The sequence below is a fragment of the Passer domesticus genome, chromosome 8 (assembly GCF_036417665.1).
Source record: "Passer domesticus isolate bPasDom1 chromosome 8, bPasDom1.hap1, whole genome shotgun sequence".
In the NCBI taxonomy this organism is placed as follows: domain Eukaryota; kingdom Metazoa; phylum Chordata; class Aves; order Passeriformes; family Passeridae; genus Passer; species Passer domesticus.
In genome coordinates, this window is record NC_087481.1 from 6,398,063 (window position 1) to 6,417,005 (window position 18,943).

The window sequence follows — 18,943 nt, forward strand, 5'->3', positions numbered from 1 at the left end:
GAGCCCAGCAGACAGAGCCTCTGGGATCAGCTCTCTGCAGAGCTCCAGCAGCACAGCCAGCCGAGCCCTGACAGACGAGGCCGTGTCCTCCATGCCCTGCGGAATTGATTTTGCAGCCTCTGGAAGATGGAATATCGGCCACTCTGTAGTGCCCGGAGGACATACAATGTTTGAAGTGCTGCGTCTGACACGGCACTGCTGATGTCTTCTGTCAGGTGTTCAAGGGCTGAAAGAGAGAGGAACAGAGCAATGGTCAGATCCTGGATCTGCAGGGACCTGAGGAGAGCCCCCTGCTAGGGCCATCCCAGCCCGCTCTAGCCATGGCCAGGAGGGAGCAGGGAGAAACGGGATCAGACCGAAACTGCTGGCCACGAATGCCCCAATGGCCCTGAAATGTCTGTGTGCTCTGCCCACGCTGCCCCTCGACTGCACAAGGAGCAGAGCCCTCGGCAGCCGGGGCAGGGCTCACAGCTGCCTCCACTGCCAGCCCCCACTGCCAGCCCGCTGCCCTCACTCACCGCTGCAGATGAGCTGGAGCTCTTCCCTCTTCCCCCTCAGGTGCCGCCCGGCCACGCCTGGGAACACAGAGCCTGTCACGGCGCCAGCGGCACAGCTCCCTGCCAGCGGCGCTGCCGGCGCTGCGGCCACACGCCCTGCTGGCCCGGCAGGGCTCAGCCCGGGCCACGCCGCACGCTGCCGCCCGAGGGCACGGCTGCCAGAGGGCAGCAGCAGGGCTGAACCCAGGCGGGGCTCCACGGCGCTGGGCCCGGACGGCGCTGCCGGGGCAGCGGGCGGGGCTGGGGCTGAGCTGCGGCGGGCCGGGGAGGGAGCAGATAAAATGGCCATGGGCTCGTGGCTCACCCATGAACCTGATGGCCGCCTCTCGCAGGGACTCCTGTGGGTTCCGCAGGTACGGCAGGGCCCGGCGTAGGTGCTCGGCCGCTCGGCTCGTGTCCTCTGCCAGCTGCAGAGAGCAGCAGCAGGGAAGGCTTGGCGCGGGCTCAGCCCCTCGGCCAGGCACTCCCTGTGCCCAGCCCCGGCCTCCCCTGCCCGCACAGCCCAGAGGCGCGGCCAGCAGCCGCTGGCGCCGGGCTCTGGAGGGGGCAGAGGGCCGGCTGCTGCCCGGGGAGCCGCACTGCCATCCCATCCCGCAGCCCCGCCAGGCCAAGGCTCCATCGGCCCCCGGCTCGGGCCCACAGGAGCCTGGAGAAGAGCCCGTGCGGCCTCGGGGTGCAGCAGCGGGCAGGGGCACAGCTGCCAGCGCCGCACACTGAGCACCGCGCTCAGGGGCCTTCTCCAGGCTGAGGCTGGGGCTTCCAGCCCGTCCTTACCAGGCACTCAGTGAACTTCCACAGCTTCTTGTCCTTCACCAGTTTTTCAAGATTGCTTCTCTTCAGGAACTCCACCACACAAAGCAGCATTTCCAGAGAGGCCTGGAGAGCAGCAGAGACGCGGAGATGGCCCCACAGCCCAGGGTGCAGGACCCGCGTCCCTGTGCCAAGGCGTGGAGGAGGCTGCAGCCTGGCAGGCGCCAGGGCAGGAGGCAGCCGAGCCCCCTGCCAGGGGGACAGCAGCAGCCCACGAGTCCTCACCTCTGCCACACGCTGATTCTCATTGTGGCAGTGGAAGAAGAGTGGCAGCAGGCTCTGGCGCAGCTGTGTCTTCAGGGCCTTTTTTTCCTTTTCCTGTGGAAGAGTCACCAATGTTCGGAAGAGCAGTATGGAGAGCAGCTGCACATGGCTATTCTCCTGTATCAAAGGAAGAAAAAAAGACCTCAGCATCAGCTGCACAGGGCTCAGCTTGGCGCAGCCTGCAAATCCACAGGGCAAAAAGTGTCTGGGCAGCATCCAGTGGCCGTGGCTGGGGGCAGCGAGCCTTACGTGGTCAAAGAGTGGCAGGAGCGCCTCAACCAGCTGCAGTGCCATGGGGCTGGGTATCAGCATGTCATTGTCCAAGATGATAAAGCTGAGTAGCATGACTGTCATGCTGACTATCTCTCCATCTGCGTCCCACAGGGGCTCCACAAGACTTTCAGTCAGGCTCCACATTTTTTTGCTCTGTGCGGAACACAAGTTTGTGAATCACCATCCATCCTGCTGCCACAGGGCTCAGAGGCTAAAGGTCTGTCCCGAAGCACTCAGGCAGCTGAACCGGGAGGCAAGAGAGCTGGGAGCATCTGCCCCAGTTCCCAGAGCCCAGCCAAGCCCAAGAGATGTATTTTCTAGCTCAGCCTCAGGCGCTCCCCCTTTCTCACCATTGAGGGATCGTCAATGATCTCAAAAAGGACCCTGAGTGCCAGGCGACGCCTCTCCCTGCACTCGCTCCGCAGCTGCCTTGACAAGATTTGCTGGAGTCTGTTAGCACCATGTTCACTCAAGTCCAGCAACTCGAGGACCTGAAAGGCACAGGGCAGTGTCAGGGGACCCGGCCGGCAGGAGCCCAGAACCGCACAGGGCTGGGTCCAGGCAGCACCACAGGGCATGGGCAGCTGCGGCTACGAGAGGGCAGAGAGCTGGGAGGCAGCTCAGTGAGGCAGCACTGGCCATCAGGCTCACCTCCGCAAGGAACGCCAGGGCAGGCAGCTCCCAGCGTGGCTCCTGGGTGCTGAGCAGCCGGAGCAGGTAGCGAATGATCTGGGAACGCAAGGGGATGGAGACACAGGACATCTCCCTGGCAGGAGAAAAAGTAACCAAGACTGTGGGCTGGGGGATAGACCTCTGCCAGGACTGACTCACAGAGGTCTGGTCTTTCCCCAGCATCCTGCACAGGGCCCTGGGCTATTTGGGAGGCGGCTCCTTATGGGCACCCTCCTCTCCCAGCCTTTTCCACTCTGCTTGGCTGTCCCTCAGTGACAAGGCCCTGTGGTTCATGACCACAGGGACTGTGTGGGGCTCCCTGGGCACAGAGCACGAATGTCAGAGGCAGCGGGGAGAAGGGAGTCTCACCTGGCCAGCAGACCCACGGCATAGTGGTGGGTGTCAGCACACAGCAGCGTGTCCCAGCCACACTTGCGTTCCATTGCCACCACCACATCCTCGTGCTGCATTCGGCAGAGCAGGGACATCAGGGTCCGCACTGCAAACCTGCGTGCAGAGCAAAGCCCAGGTCACGCTGGAGCACTGGCTCCTGCCCAGGGATGTGGCAGGGACAGGAGGAGTGGGATGGAGCACCTGTTGGGGCTGATGGCAAGGCCGTATTGCTGCTGGCATCCCTTCCAGAAGGTATCGACCTCCTCTGGCATATCCAGAGTGCTGAAGAGCACTTGGAAGAGCAGATGCACAAAGAGGCGGGGGAAATACACCATCACAATACGTGGGATACAGGGCACCTGGAGGATCTTCCACATCACCACAGTTGCCTGCAAAGCCCCCCGAGATAGCGCTCAGTGCTGAGGTGTCCGTGTGGCAGGGCCTGAGCAGGGGAGGGAGAGGCCCGGAGAGAGGCAGGGGGAGCAACGGGCCTGGTGCCCCTGAAGCTGCCCCGAGGCCAGGTTTCAGCCCAGCGCCTGAGGCAGGGAGATGCAGTGGGGGAAGGAGGATGGAGAGCTGCTGGAGAGGCGGCTTTGGGGCCAGCAAAGGCCAGTTGCAGAAACTCACAGCCAGGACAAAGACACCCGTTTTGTCCCCATCCGAGGTGCACGTGCTGTGCTCGGGCCATCTCCTCAGCACATCCAGGAGTATCAGCAGCGCAGGCTCCGCAGTCCTGGACGAGCACATGATGCTGTTCCACATGGTCAACGCAGCTCTGTGGGGTTAGAGCTCTGTCTCAGGGGGGTCTCAGACACAGCACCATGGCTTGGGCAGCAGTGGGGACCTGAACTGGCTGCCAGCTCTGCCTCTGTCCACTGTCCCTGGCCAGCAGCAGCCAGGCAGCCCAGCCCTGTGGGGACAGGCCCCTGAGGGGCAGCGAGGGGGCATGGCAGCAGGCTCGGGGACTGACGTGCCAGGGTGGCAAAGGGAGCAGCCAGAGAGCCCTCGAAGTCTCTGTTGGTCAGACACCTGGGAGAGGCTGTACAGGCTGATGGGCTGGGGAGCCCTGAGCCCTCTGGGCAGGTGGGCCCATACCTGTCACAGGATGGGGCCACACGCAGGAGTGTCATGACTACATCAGCTGGCTGTGCTTTGGTGATATACAGCAGGGTCCTGTTCAGCCTGTGCTCTACAAACTGATTGGCCATGAGCCACTGGTGGATGTACCTCACCATGGCGGGCACCTGGAGAAGGCACAGGGAGACTTGGAAAGCTGCCAGAGGGAGGAATGTTGCCAGCTTCCCCAGGGAAGTGCTTCCCTTCTCACCACACTGCCATGGCCTCAAAGGCGTCCAGCGACCAGCAGGTGTGGCTTGGGAGGCCAAGCACTTCCTGGGAGGATCAAAACCTGGCCACAGGCTGCTTACTTGCTTTGGATTGCAAAACCCCTCCTGTACGAGCATACTCAGCAGGGCAGCACTGGTCTTGGTTTTGAAGATGTGCGAATATGCTCGGAGCCCAGTGCCCATGGTGCTGGTCTCTTCCTGCCAAATTCGCTTGATGAATTTGCAAACCAGCTGTAGGAGAAGGGCAAGAAGCCAGGGATGTTCCACAGAATGCTCCAAGCGTGGTAACAGCAGGCCCAGCCCAGGTGGGGATGGCTGCAGGTACCTGCGCTGTTCTGCGGAAGCGGCCACGGGCAGGGTCCTGCTCTTGTGTCTGCCCCACGGCTGCATCTGGCAAAGAGCGAGCGCAGCCAGAGCTGAGGGGCTGCGGGAGAGGCCAGAGAACACAGCCCAGCCCTGCGCTCTCCAGGCAGGGACAGCCCTGGGATGCCCCAGGGGATGGAGCATGGCTGCTGTGGGGTGTCTGCCTGGCCCCTCTTCCGTCCTGTCCATGGGCATGTCCCCAGGGGATGGGATGGGATTGGATGGGATGGGATGGGATGGGATGGGATGGGATGGGATGGGATGGGATGCCACGGGATGCCAAGCTGGTTGCAGGCACCAGTCCTGTGGCCCAGCTCTGCCACTCACCCTCCTGTGGCAGCTCGAGTGGCACCACCTCTTCAGTCTCCTGTGCTGGGGCAGCTCCAGGGCCTTCTTCCTCCTCCTCCACCCAGGCCAGCTTAGGCACTTTTGGGGGTCTCTGCTCCATGTCAGTGACTGGATTTGTGGCTGCTTGCAGGAGAGATGCCTCGGAAAACCTCAGAGTCAGCAAGTCCTGCAGTCGTGCCTGGAAGGCACCTTCAAGAGAGAAGCCTCAGGAAGGCTGCAGGACAGCAAGTCCTGCACTCTGGTCTCTAGGGCTCCTGCCACAAGGACAGGAGACTCCTGTCAAGGATTGTGGTCTGGCCTCGAGGGCACCGGCGGCAGGGATAGGAGATGCCTCCAGGACACCAAGTCCCACGGTCTGCCCTCGAGGGCACCTGCAGAAGAGAAGCCTCGGGAAGGCCAGGGCTCAGCAAGTCCTGTGGTTTGGCCTCGAGGTCAGCTGCAGAAATAACGTCTCGGAAAGGCTCTGGGTCAGACACGAACGAGTGTGCTGTGCTGGGACTCCTCACAGCACTGCTCTGTCCCGTTGTGTGCTCCGAGCACTGTGGCGTGGTCTTGTCACCTCCAGCTCCTATGTCACCACGTGTCACAAAGAGCTCTTGGACACCCGTTCCATGCCACGGTGACCATGCTGCACTGTGTCACAAAGGGCCCCTGCGCACACCGCCCCCTGCCCTGGGGCCACCCCCAGCCCACCCAAAGTGGCCCAGGTTGGAAGGAATCCCTGGTCCCAAGTGTCTGAGACAGCCCGACAGAGTCTTTAGGAATGGCTCAAACCATCAGCAAACACTGCCCTGCTCTGCGGGCTCAGAGCAGCAGAAGGAGCCCCCAGGGCTGCCGACACAGCCGTTCCGGGAAGGGCACGGGGCCTTCCACAGAAGCTGGCACGGCCTCCCTGGGACACGTCCCGGCTGGTGGCCATCCTAAACCCGCAGGTGTGACCCAGACAAGGAATGTGTGGGCCAGGGCACAAATGCTGCTCTGACCCCTGGAGCCAGGGGAGCACTGACATCAGCAGGTGTGGCAGAGTCCCTGCCCAAGCATACCTGCTACCCCCTGAGCCCTGGCAGTGCTGCTGTCCCTCTCCTGCCCCAGAGACCTGTGCCCCCGGGGGGCTTCTGTGCCTGGGGCAGCCAAAGCCCATGTGCACTGGGGGCTGTGCTCCTTCCTGCAGGGGCTGTTGGCAGGAGCACTCGGAACAACTGCTGGCAACACTTTGTCTCAGTCAGAAGCCCTACATCCTGAAATTATTTTTCTTATTGAAGTAATTTCCTTCAGCACAAAAACACCTTAGTGGGGTAGGCACAGAAGAATCTGGCATTTAACAAGCCTCACTTCAGGAAAGCTTTACTTCCCGTTGCTCAACTCAAGTAGTTCCAAAAAGTTGCAAACTTCCCAAATTGATTGGGATGACCTGAGAAGGTGAAGAATTGGAATTTTGCTTCCCATCTCAAAGCAGCAACTCATTTGCATTAACCTCGTCCACTGAGAGTCACTTTACAGAACATAACACTACACAGAGGCAAAAAAAGGGGCCATTCTTTGGTTTGCAAACATCCTTTTCTGTGAAAGCATGATATTATCCAAATTCTCTTAAGAAATAAAAGCTCTCAAGAAATGAAAGTCCACTCAGTGTTACAAAAGTAGCCCAAACAAATGAGTAGATGGCAAAAGGGCTAATCCTCCCCCTGGTACAGTTATCTCAGTGGCCAGTAAAGTACAGCTCTCCCCTCTTGTTCCCTGCAGGAGAATCAGGACCATGAAGAGGAAAAGTCACAGATAGTCTTTCTGCCCTCCGTAACCAAAGCTGTGCCAAACCACAGATGCTGCCTTCAAACTGACTCAAGAGCCAAGACCTCTCACCTTCCAGACGACGCCTTCTCCAACACCCCACCAACACCAACTCCCCAAACTCCCCCACAGAAGCTGTTAACACCCCGCCAGGACCCCCAGCTGTCCCCGTCCCTCCGCAGAGCTTTCCCACCCTCCAGCAGACGCCCTGGTTCCCTGCACGTGCTGTGGGATGGCCCTCAGGAGGATCTGCTCCAAGGCCTTCCCCAGTGGCAGCTCAGGCTGCCAGGCCTGTGGTTCCTGGATCACCCTTCCCACCGAGCCTTCCTGTGCACGGCTGTTCCATTGGCACCTTTGCTCAGCTCGGACTTCTCCACTTAACCAGGACTGTTGGTCAGGGATCCAGAGCAGCCTGGCAAGCTCTTTCTCCAGCTCCCTCTTTACTCTCTGGGCAGGTAGAACATTCCACAGGAAAGCTACAGGTGCCACAAGGAGCAGGCAGCCTCAGGCACCTTTGGCAATGAAACAAGGCCTTTGTTTGACATAAGTAAGCACAAGGCATTCACATTAGTAAACAAGTAATTAGCACAGACAGACATAAGTACTTAGCACCAATTAGCATAAGAAAAACCTGGCTGGCCTAACTTGACATGAAAGTGACTTGGGAAAAAGCTTTAGACATAGTCTACCAGAAGAACTAAGGGGAAATACAGAATCAGCCCAGTGCAGAGAAGGCATGAGGAAGACTTTGTGCTTTTTAGGGCATCGAGACTGCTTCTGGCCAGTATCTGGACATCAGCTTCAAGTATAGGAATCTGACACAGTGTACTTTGAACCCCCTGCCAATCAAATCATCTCAGCAGCATAAAGATGGATGATATGTTTGATACAATTCCTACATCAACCCACTGAAATTTATACATGGCAGAGAAATATTTTAATGGGGGCAGACTCCTGCCCTCCTGCCAGGTCAATAAAAGGGCCAATTTCTTTGAATGAGGGAGACCCCTCAGGACTGCTGTATCCTGAGGGAACACCGTTGGCCTTGACATGTAGGTACCTGCACAAGCTTAAAATCAGCTGCCTCAGCTTCCAAGACCTCTCTTGGCCAGCATCCTGATGTGGATGCAGGACTGCTGCGAGGCACTGCTGGGACCCAGCGGGACAGGACCGGCTGTCTCGTGTCCACGTAGCACCCTCTGACACAGCCAGGGTCATCCCAAAACCAGACAAACGCTCATGAGTCAGCAGAGGGGAGCAAGGAGCACTGGGCTCCTCTCAGGGTATCTCAGCAGGGCTCGCTCCACAACACGGCCCCAGTTTAAAACCTGCTGATGCCCAGCTGCCAGAAATGCCTACCTTGTTCTCTCCAAGATGCACAGAGAGAGCCAACGAGCAGGACACCTGGGGAGGCAAAGCTTCCAAGCCTTTTCTGAGGCCAGGGACACACCAAGACTTGCCATGCTGCCTGACCCAGCCAGCCCAGCTCTGTGCTGGCCCTGGGCCACAGCAGCTTCCACCAAGCTAGAGGCAAATGCATCTTGCCAAGAGTTGAAACACAGCAGACAGGGAAGATGTGAAAAGTGTGGGCGTAAAGGCCTTTTAATTCACAGCTCTCAAAGAGAGCTTTGGGGCTCGTGGCTGGACAGAGATGCTCCTGCTCACACCTCTGCCCAAGGTGGGGGAACACACTTTGCTGCAGGTCTCCACAGGTCCAGGCAGATGCCAAACCTGTTCTTCACAGCCTTTTCCCTTGCCCTGCCCCTCTGCCAAGTGCAACAGGCCTCAAGGACTGAAAGGAGCACAGAGAGCCAAAGGGGCACACTTTTACCTACCTCACTGGGAGCTCCCTGGGAAGCACTTTCCTTGAGAAGCAAGCCCCTTTCTTCCAAAGGCATTTCCCCAAATGTGTAGCTTTCCTGGGGAAAAGCAACACACTCTTAAGAAAAGCTGGCAAGGCTGAATGACTTCAGGTCCTTTCAGGACAGGCACTCCAGCTCTAGCTCATATTCCCCAAGTCAGTTTCCAGGTGGAGGTTCAGGCGTGCAGCCCCAGGCCCTCTACAAACACAGACTGCTCGCTGCCTTTTCAGCTGCCTCAACTCCTGCCTGTGGTTACAGCAGCAAAACCAGGCTTTTCCAGCCAGACACCAGAGCCCTGTCCCCGCAGGATGCTCTTGCCAGCATGTTCCGGGACTCTCTGCTGTGCACACAGTGCTTTCCACGCCTGCTCCTAACAGGCTTTGGAACGCAGAGCACAACCTGGCTGGCTCTGCCAGCAGCACACCCCAAACACAGGCGGAGGAAGAAGCAGCAGGGGTTGTTTGGTGTCCATGCCCCAGAGAAACTGGAAGGGTGCCCTCCCTCTGGTCTCACTTGCTTGGATTTCTGACTGAGTCTGAGGCTGGGGCTGCCATTCCTCAGCTGTGGGGACCAGAACCACACCCAAGATCCCAGCACTGTCTGACAGGGCTCCGGGCACTGGCACGGTCGCACTTCTGAGTCTCGGGCACAGTGCTGCTGCTTCATTTGCTCTTAGGCACACCCAAAGCTCTCTGTTAAGCCCGGATGGTCTCTGGTTCTGCCCTCTTCTTGATCCTGTGCAGGGATGGAGCACTGCTGTGCTTTCAGGAAGCTGCTCTTGAAACCATCCAGCATTTCCAAGCTCCTTTGCCCTCTGTGGATGCTTGCCATGGAATCCCTCACAGCTGGGTTCAGAGCGTCCTCAGGCTGGCTCTTCCAAAGTCCAGGGGCTCCAGGGTGCTCAGCAAGATCTGTAACTGCACAGTGTTGTGGAACTGGACCTTCAGCACAGGGATCTTTCCAGCCTGATCTGCCCTCATTCCTCTGTGTCTGTGCACAAAACACGGCGTGGAAGAGAACGGCAGGAGGGGCCTGTGTGTCCCAGGGCTCTGGATTTGTATTGCATCAGTTCCACAGAGATGCAGGCAAAGCGAGGAAGCCAAACTGTTTATTAATGGAAGGTGAAGCAAAGGGATGAGCTGGGAGGGAAGAAAGGGGATGGGCAGGGTCTGAGGGCTGGAGGGAGGCAGCTGTCAGCAGGGAGGGAGAAGGCAGGAGCTATGGGAGCTTCCCACAGGCTCAGCTGTGCCAGTCGTCAGCTGTGCCTGGAGCTCCAGCTGGTCTCCTCTGGTCTCCAGGTGGTCTCACCTTCCAAGGGATCTGGAGGTCTTAAAGAGACACAGGCTCTTCTGAGCCAGCAAATGAAAGTAGTTCTGCAGCTCTTCCCTGGAACATCACCTGGACAAATATGCTTATGTGGGAGGGGCTGTTGTTTTCACTCAGAGCTTCAGGGGCTGGAAGAGAGAGGAACAGAGCCACTGTCAGAACCTGGATCTTCAGGAATCCAAGGAGACCTTCCTGCCAGGGCCATCCCACCCAGCTCTTGCCATGCCCACAAGACAAGAGCAGCCAAGGGGATCAGCTGCAAGGTGCTGGCCATGAATCCCCTCACCCATGTCCCTAAAATCTGTGTGTGCTCTGCCCACACCACCCCTTGTCCACAAAAGGAGCAAAGCACACCGCAGCCGGGGCAGGGATTGCATCTCCCTGCCCAGGCATTGCAGCTCACCCGGCCAGCCCCGCTGACAGCCCGCTGCCCTCACTCACCCTCACAGAGGGCCTGGAGCTCTTCCTTCTGCCCCATCAGGAACACCCCGACATCCCTGGGAACACAGGCTAACCATAGCTAAGGCTGCTGTGGCTGTTATCCAGTTTGCTTTATGGGTTAATAAGGTGAGGATTTAATGGATCTTTAACTTCCACTGCAAGGCAGACACATGGATTCAGAGCTATCACATGCTAACTATGTGGTTTTGGGGTTACTTTACAAATGGTACATACTGTGACAAAATGATACCAGGGCAAATTTTCTCCCAACCTCTCACAGGTTAAGAAGGAAGTGAGTTTTTTGGGAGGTTTTGGTCAAACCAATCAGTGCTTGGATTGGAATATTGGCACCTGGTTTGGCCACTGAAGGTGTGGACCGCCTCTGAGAATACAGGGGGTTAAAAGCAAGAACTCCCAGGAGAGCTCTCTTTTGGTCCTGGTCAGTGGAGGAGCTCAGAGCTCCCCTGCCCAGCCGGGGCTGGCTGGGGGAGGGAAGCCATGCGGCCGGGTGAGGTAGGCCGGAGCCTCGGGCAGAGGAGGGGGGTGAAGGCCTTGCAAGATGGAAGGGTGGAGGAGCCTGAGAAGCATCGGGCCCCCCTCCTACCCCCCTGGAGAGAGATAGAGAGAGAGAGCCAGTGCCTGTGCTGCCTTGAAATTCTGTATCATGGACTGGCAGCACAGCCGGCCAGAAGCAGGGAATGGGGCGAGAGAAGGTTCCTGGCCACTGTGGGAGTCCTGGGCAGACAGAGGCAAAGATTTTAACCCCTTCCTTGAATAGTGGAAACCTTACAAATACTGATCCTCCTGAATCTGAATGAGGTGAGAGAGAGATGAAGCCAGAGGAAATGGGCAAGTGTGATGAAAGCTGGTGCAAGTGAGAGATGTTAGAAGAGGTGAGAAGAGTCCTAGGTGGGAGGAGATGATGGAGTGGCTTTGAGCTGGACTCTTTCTTGTTTGGTCATGGACAGACCTATGTTTTTCCTGTGACACAGAGACTGCATTTAGGGGGAGGCAATGCCTTGAAGCCAAGAGTGAAGCAGTGGAGTGAACAGAGATGGCTGAGGAGGGTGTGGGATGCCCTGTGTCTTCTGTGGAGGGGAAGGTCTCTGTTCACGAGGCCCCTCGGTCCCAGGGGGTAAATCTGGGGGGGACTGGTGTCCCGAAGTTGAGAGACTGCTGCTTTTGGAACTGGGTGGAGCATCCTTAAATGGGGAACCCTAAAAGCAGTCCTGGTACATGTGCAGTGGTGAGAGCAGTGGACATGGAGGGAAGAAGTCAAAAGGGCAAATGTTCTCCAGGCAGTGCCACAAGTGACATGGAATCACAAGAGGTTTCAGTTGTGTTTCCGAGGGAAGCCTATGGTGCAAGGCGGGACTCCTGTCTCCCTGATGGACTTCAGAATTGATTATTTGAGGGGTGATGATGAACTGAAAATTGCTTATCTGAGATGATGGTGTGGAAATTTATGGTGTTATTTCATGCTGTGGAGGAAAAGGAGGGAGAGGAGGAGAAATGTATTTGGAGGGTTTTCATTCTTAGTTTTGTGTTTGTTCCTTTTTAGATGTTGTAGTTAATAAAGTTTGTTTCCTTTATTCCTAAGTTGGAGCCTGCTTTGCTCTGTTCCTGATCACATCTCACAGAAGCCACTAGGGAAAGTATATTTTCATGGGGGGCACTGGCATTGAGCCAGCCTCAAACCATGACACGAGTACAGCCAGATTGTGAGCCCTCTCTACCTGGTCACCTGCAAAAAGAACAATTTCCAGTGGGGCCCTGAACAGCAACAAGCCTCTGCCCAGATCAAGCAGGAGACCACTCATGCAGTAGCCCTTGGCCCCGTCACGATAGAACCGGAGGTAAAGAATGTGCTCTACTCTGTAGCCAGGAGCAGTGGCTTGTCCTGGAGCCTTTGGCAGAAGGTGCCTGGGGAGACTCGAGGCAGACCACTGGGATTCTGGAGCCAAAGTCACGGAGGGTCCAAAGCCAACTACATTCCCACAGAGAAGGAAATCTTGGCCACCTATGAAGGAGTTCAAGCGGCCTTGGAGGTGATTGGCACAGAAACAGAACTCCTCTTGGCACCCCGACTACCGGTGCTGGGGTGGATGTTTAAAGGAAAAGTTCCCTCTACCCACCATGCCACCAATGCCCCATGGAGCAAATGGATTGCCCTCATCATACAGCGCGCCCCTATTAGAAACCTGAATCACCCAGGGATTTTGGAGGTAATAACAAACTGGCTGGAAGGTAAGAACTTTGGTCTCACTGACGAAGAGGAGTAGGAACATGTGACATGGGCTAAAGAAGCTCCACCATACAACCAACTACCAGCAGAGTAAACACACTATGCTCTTTTCACTGATGGTTCTTGTCACATCATAGGGATGAACTGGAAGTGGGAAGCAGTCGTGTGGAGCTCCATATGACAGGATGCACAAGCTACCAAAGGAGAAGGTGGATCAAGTCAATTTACTGAACTCAAGGCCATTCAGCTGGCCCTGGACATTGCTGAAAGAGAGGTTGCCAAAGCTCTACCTTTACACTGATTCGTGGATGGTAGCCAATGCTCTGTGGGGTTGGTTAGAAAGGCAGAAAAGGCCAACTGGCAGCATAGAGGAAATCCAATCTGGGCTGCTGATGAGTGGAAAGACATTGCCACTGAGGTAGAGAAGCTACTTGTGAAAGCCTGTCATGTAGATGCCCATGTCCCCAAGAGTGAGGCTAGTGAGGAACACCAAAACAACAAGCAGGTAGATCAGGCTGCAAAGATAGAGGTGTCGTAAATAGGCTTAGATTGGCAACATAAGGGGGAGTTGTTCCTAGCTCAATGGGCCCATGATGCTTCAGGTCATCGGGGCAGAGATGCCACCTCTAAGTGGGCACAAAACTGAGGGGTGGATCTAACCATAGACAGTATTTCTCAGGTTATCCATAACTGTGAGACGTGTGCTGCCATCAACCAAGCCAAGAGGGTGAAGCCCCTATGGTATGGTTCTTGGTGGTCCAAGTACAAGTATGGGGAGGCCTGGCAGATTGGCTACATCACACTGCCCCAGACACGCCAAGGCAAGCACTACGTGCTCACAATGGTAGAAGCCACCACGGGATGGTTGGAAACCTACCCTGTGCCTCATGCTATGGCCTGTAACACCATCCTGGGCCTTGAAAGTCCTGTGGAGGCATGGTACCCCTGAGAGGATTGAGTCAGACAATGGGACTCATTTCAAGAACAGCCTTATCAACACCTGGGCTGGGGAACATGGCATTGAATGGGTGTACCATATCCCCTACCATGCACCAGCTGCGGGCAAAGTGGAGAGGTACAATGGACTACTAAAAACCCAGGTGAAAGCCTTGGGTGGGGGACCTTTCAAAAATTGGGAGCAGCATTTAGCAAAGGCCACCTGGTTAGTTAACACTAGAGGTTCCACCAGCCGAGCAGGTCCTGCCCAGTCTGAGTCCCTGAATATAACAGATGGAGATAAAGTCGCAGTGGTACATGGCAGAGGTTTGTTAGGGAAGACCGTGTGGATCAATTCTGCCTCGAGTACAGACAAACCCATTTGTGGGGTTGTCTTTGCTCAGGGACCAGGTTGCACATGGTGGATAATGCAAAGAGATGGAAAAACACAATGTGTACCTCAGGGAGATCTGATTGTGGGGTGAGGATGAGTATAGCTTGTAATTTTTGGGGGGAACAGATGGAAGTTTTATGTTAGTATGTTGACGATATGGGGATAAGGGGTGGAATGTCCTAGGGTGAGGTTATGATGCTTGTATCCCCAGTCGTGTGTTCTGTTAATGCTGGATATTATGTACTGTGCCTTCAAGACTGGCTCTGAAGAGCAAGGTTTGTTTTGGTTTGTTATCAGCCTGCTCCCCCACGGCTGGCGGGACAGAGAGACAGGGAAGTACATAGTGTAGCTTTTGCTTTTTGGCTTTGGTTTTTGCTCTTGCTTCTTGCTGTGCTCCTGCTTTGCTTTTGCTTTTTGCTTCTGCTTGTTAGTTAGTTCACCTAAGCAGTCCACATTTTTCCCTGGACTGTTTTTTCCTTTCCCTTTTTGGAACCACTCAAACCTGCTCCGGACTGGGACCTGGGAAACACCAAGAGTTTGCATCCTGTGGCTGCAGCAGCTATCCCCAGAGCCAGAGGGAGTGACAACAGAGCGATCACTCCCAGGAAAGACTTTCTGAATTTGTCATCCTTTTCAGATCAGTGAAAGAGTGTTGTCATCTGGTATTTGTAATAAAGAGGACAGGAGATCTTTCTCTTTTTTAATGCCTTTGTTAAAAAGAATCAGCTCAGGTGGGGAGAAATCGACAGGTCGCACCCACGCTGCCGCTGCTCCCAGGAGTGGCACGGAGGAGGAGGATGCAGCTTTGTCCGCTGGTCTCCAGGCAGAGCTGGGGCCTCCGTCCTCACAGGAGATTAGGAGATTCCACTTTTTCAGTCTAACATTCCAGGTCCTCTTTCTAGTTAAGACCTTTTCAGGTTAGGGTGAGAAGTAAAAGGATCTTAGCAGATATTTAGCAGTTCCTCATCTTCAGACGTCACTTAGGTCTCTTAATTCCACATTGGCTAGTTGTTTTTAGGGTTTTTTTCCTGGAACATTTCAAAATCTGGTGAAATGCATTCTCCTACTCAGCTGCCCCGGAGCCGTGTCCCTCTGTGGCTTCACAGTAGGGACCTCGGCACAGTGTTCAGCTCCTGCCTTGGCAAACCACTCCAATACTTTATCACTCTTTCTGTAAAAAATTTTTCCCTAAAATCCAACCTATATTTCCATTGGTGCAGCTGAAGACTGTGTCCTCTGGTTCTGTCAGTCGTTGCTGAAGAAAGAGACCAACCCACACCTGACTACAACCACCTTTCAGGAAACTGTAGAGAGGGATAAGGTCACCTCTGAGTCTTCTTTTCTGAAGACTAAACAACCCCAGCTTCCTCAGTTGTTCCTCACAGGACTTATGTTCCAAGCCCCTCACCAGCCTTGTTGCCCTTCTCTGGACACACTCCAGGCCCTCAATGTCCTGCCTAAATTGGGGGGCCCAGAACTGGACATAGCACTCGAGGTACAGTGCCAGTCCAGGGGAATAATGCCAAGTACACCAGTGCCAAGTGCAGGGGAAGAATGAGCTCCCTGCTCCTGCTGGCCACACCATTCCTGATCCAGGCCAGGAGCCATTGGCCTTCTTGGCCACCTGGGCACACTGCTGGCTCATGTCCAGCCGGCTGTCAAGCAGTACCCCCAAGTCCCTTTCTGCCTGGGCACTGTCCAGCCACACCATCCCCAGCCTCAAGCATTGCAGGGGGTTATTGTGGCCAAACTGCAGGACTTGGGACATGGAGTTATTAAACTTCATCTTATTGGACTCTGCCCATCCCTCCAACCATTCCAGGTCTGCCTGCAGAGCCCTCCTACCTTCCAGCAGATTGACACATGCTCCCAGCTCAGTGTCGTCTGCAGATTTACTAATGAAAGACTCAATCCCCTCATCCATATCATCAATAAAAATATTGAACAGCCCTGGCCCCAGCACAGAGCCCTGAGGGACAGCACTGGTGCCTGGCTGCCAGCTGGATGCAGCAGCGCTCACCAGCACTCTCTGGGCTGGCCATGCAGCCAGTTCTGAACCCAGCCCAGAGTGCTCCTGTCCCAGCCCTGGGCTGCAGCTTTTCCAGGAGTGTGCTGTGGCAGACAGTGCCAAAGGCCTTGCTGGAGTCCAAACAGACACATCCACAGCCTTTCCTGCATCCACCAGGAGGGTCAGCTGGTCATAAAAGGAGACCAGGTTGGTCAAACACGACCTACCCCTCCTGAACCCCTGCTGGCTGGGTCTGATACCCTGGCCATGCTGTAAGTGCTGGGTGATGACACTCAGTATAAACTGTTCCATTTCCTTAGTGGGTGCTGAGGTCAGATTGACTGGCCTATAATTACCAGGATCCTTCTTCCCACCTTTGTTGTGAATGGGTGTCACTTTGGGCAGCTTCCAGTCATCTGGAACCTCAGCAGTGAGCCAGGACTGCTGGTAAATGCTGGAGAGCAGCTTGGCAAGCTCATCTGCCAGCTCCCTCATCACCCTGGGGTGGATCCCTTCCGGTCCTGTGGATTTATGAACATCCAAGCAGCTCAGAAGTTCTCTGACTGCCTCCTCCTGAATAGTGGGAGCCCATTCTCCTCCCTGATACCATCAACCAACCCAAGAGGACAGTTCTCCTGGGGACAAGCTGTCTTCCCACCAAAGACTGAGGCAAAGAAGGCGTTAAGCACTTCTGCCTTCTCCTCATCTGCAGTTACTGAGTTCTCTCCCTCATCCAATATAGAACAGAAGTTGGTTTTACCCTTCCTTTTACCATTGATATATTTGTAAAAGCATTTTTTATTATCCTTTACAGAAGTCGCCATCTTAATTTCAAAATGAGCTTTGGCCTCCCTGAATTTTTTACTACATGCTCTAGAAACCCTCTTAAATTTTTCGTGAGAGACCTGACCCTCCTTCAAAAGATGATTCATTCTCTTTTTATTCTTAAAGTTTTCCAAAACCTTCCTCCCCTCTAGGCTGGGCGATTCCCTCCTCACCTCATCTTTTGGCACACAGGGACAGTCTGTTCCTGTGCCCTCAAGATCTCTGTTTTGAAGCACGCCCACCTTTCCTGAACTCCTTTGCTTTTAAGGGCTGCTTCCGAAGAAACTCTTTGAATAAGCCTCCTAAATAGGCCAAAGTCTGCCCTCTGAAAGTCCAGTATAAAAGCCTTGTTGATGCTCCTCCCGACTTCACCAAATATCAGGAACTCCATAATTTCATGATCACTCTGCCCCAAGTGGCCTCCAACCACCACATCTCCCACCAGCCCACCTCTGCAAACAACAGATCTAACATAGTCCATCCCCTGGTCAGCCCACCCACCAGCTGCGACAAAAAGTTGTCCTCTACACACACAAAAAATTTCCTGGACTGCCTTTTTCTTCTGTATTACGTTCCCAACAGTTGTCTTGGAGTTTGAAGTCACCTACAAGAACAAGGGTTGATGATCCAGAAACATTCTCTAGCTGCTTACAGAATGAGTTGTCCACCACTTCTTCCTGCCTGGGTGGATGGTAACAGACTCCCAGTAGGATGTCAGCCTTGTTGGCCTTCCCTCTAATTCTCACCCAAAGGCATTCAACTCCATCCTCATTAGTTTCAATACCTCTGGTGTCCAAAGCCTTCCTAATATAAAGGGCCACCCCTCCACCTCTTCTCCCTTTCCTGTCTCTCCTGAAGAGCTTGTAGCCATCCAGTGCAGCACTCCAGCCATGTCAGTCATTCCACCACGTTTCTGTGATGGTAATTATATCACAGCTCTGCTGCTGGACCATGGCCTCCAGCTCTTCCTGTTTGTTACCCATGCTGCGTGCACTGGCATCCATGCACCTCAGCTGGGCTGCTGATTTCACCCCTAACTCAGGCTTACCACCCTTGGGCCTGCTTCCAGACAGCCCAGCTGCATCCCCTTCCCCCTTCAGACCTAGTTTAAAGCCCTCTCAACAAGTTCTGCCAGTTCACGAGATAAAATTCTTCTGCCCTTAACAAAAAGATGAAGCCTCGTCCAAGCAGACCAGGTGCCATAAAAGTTGCAAAATTCTGCTGATGACACCAAACCTTGAGCCACTTGTTGATAATGCATCTCCTATTGCTTTCACAGTTATTTTCAGAGACCAAAGGGACTGAGGAAAAGACTACTTGTGCCCCTGTCCTATCACCCACTTGTCCCAGTGTCCTAAAGTCTCTTTTAATTGCCCTGACACTCCTCTTTTCAGTCTCATCACTGCCAGCCTGGAGTATCAGCAGTGGCTAATAATCAGAGGGCTGAATCAGCCCAGGCAGTCTCTCAGTAATATCCTGTACCAAGACCCCAGGGAGACAGCAGACCTCTCTGTGGGGTGGGTCTGGTCAACTTTTGGGGCTCTCTGTTCCCATCAGAAGGGAGTCACCCACCATGATTACCCTTTGTTCCTTTTTGATGTTAGAGGTGGCGATCCCTCTCACAGATGAATCGTAATTGGGAGGCTCAATGGACAGATAATTTAAATCATCTGACTGACTCTCCAGATCCAGGGGCTCATACCTGTTCTGAAGTGGCACCTGCCTCGGCGTGGGGGTCAGGAGGAATTTTTATTATTACCTTCTTGAGTAGGTATCTACTCCTACTCCCCTTCATCTACAGGTGCCCTTCTATTGTCTGAGAGTGGGAGGCATAAAAGACTGTGGGAACCAAGGAGAGCATTGCTGCACTGCCAGACCCCATGGAACCAAGGATCCACTGTGACACTGCAGTGCCTTGGGGGACCATGGTGCCGTTGTGACACTGTGGGGTCCAAGGATCCAAGGGAGTTTGTGACACCAAAGGGTTCCATGGAACCAAAGGGACACTGTAACACTAGGAGGCCTCATGGAATCATGGAGTGCATTGGGACAACCTGGGGCCTCAAGGAACTGTGGTGACACCAAGTTGGGT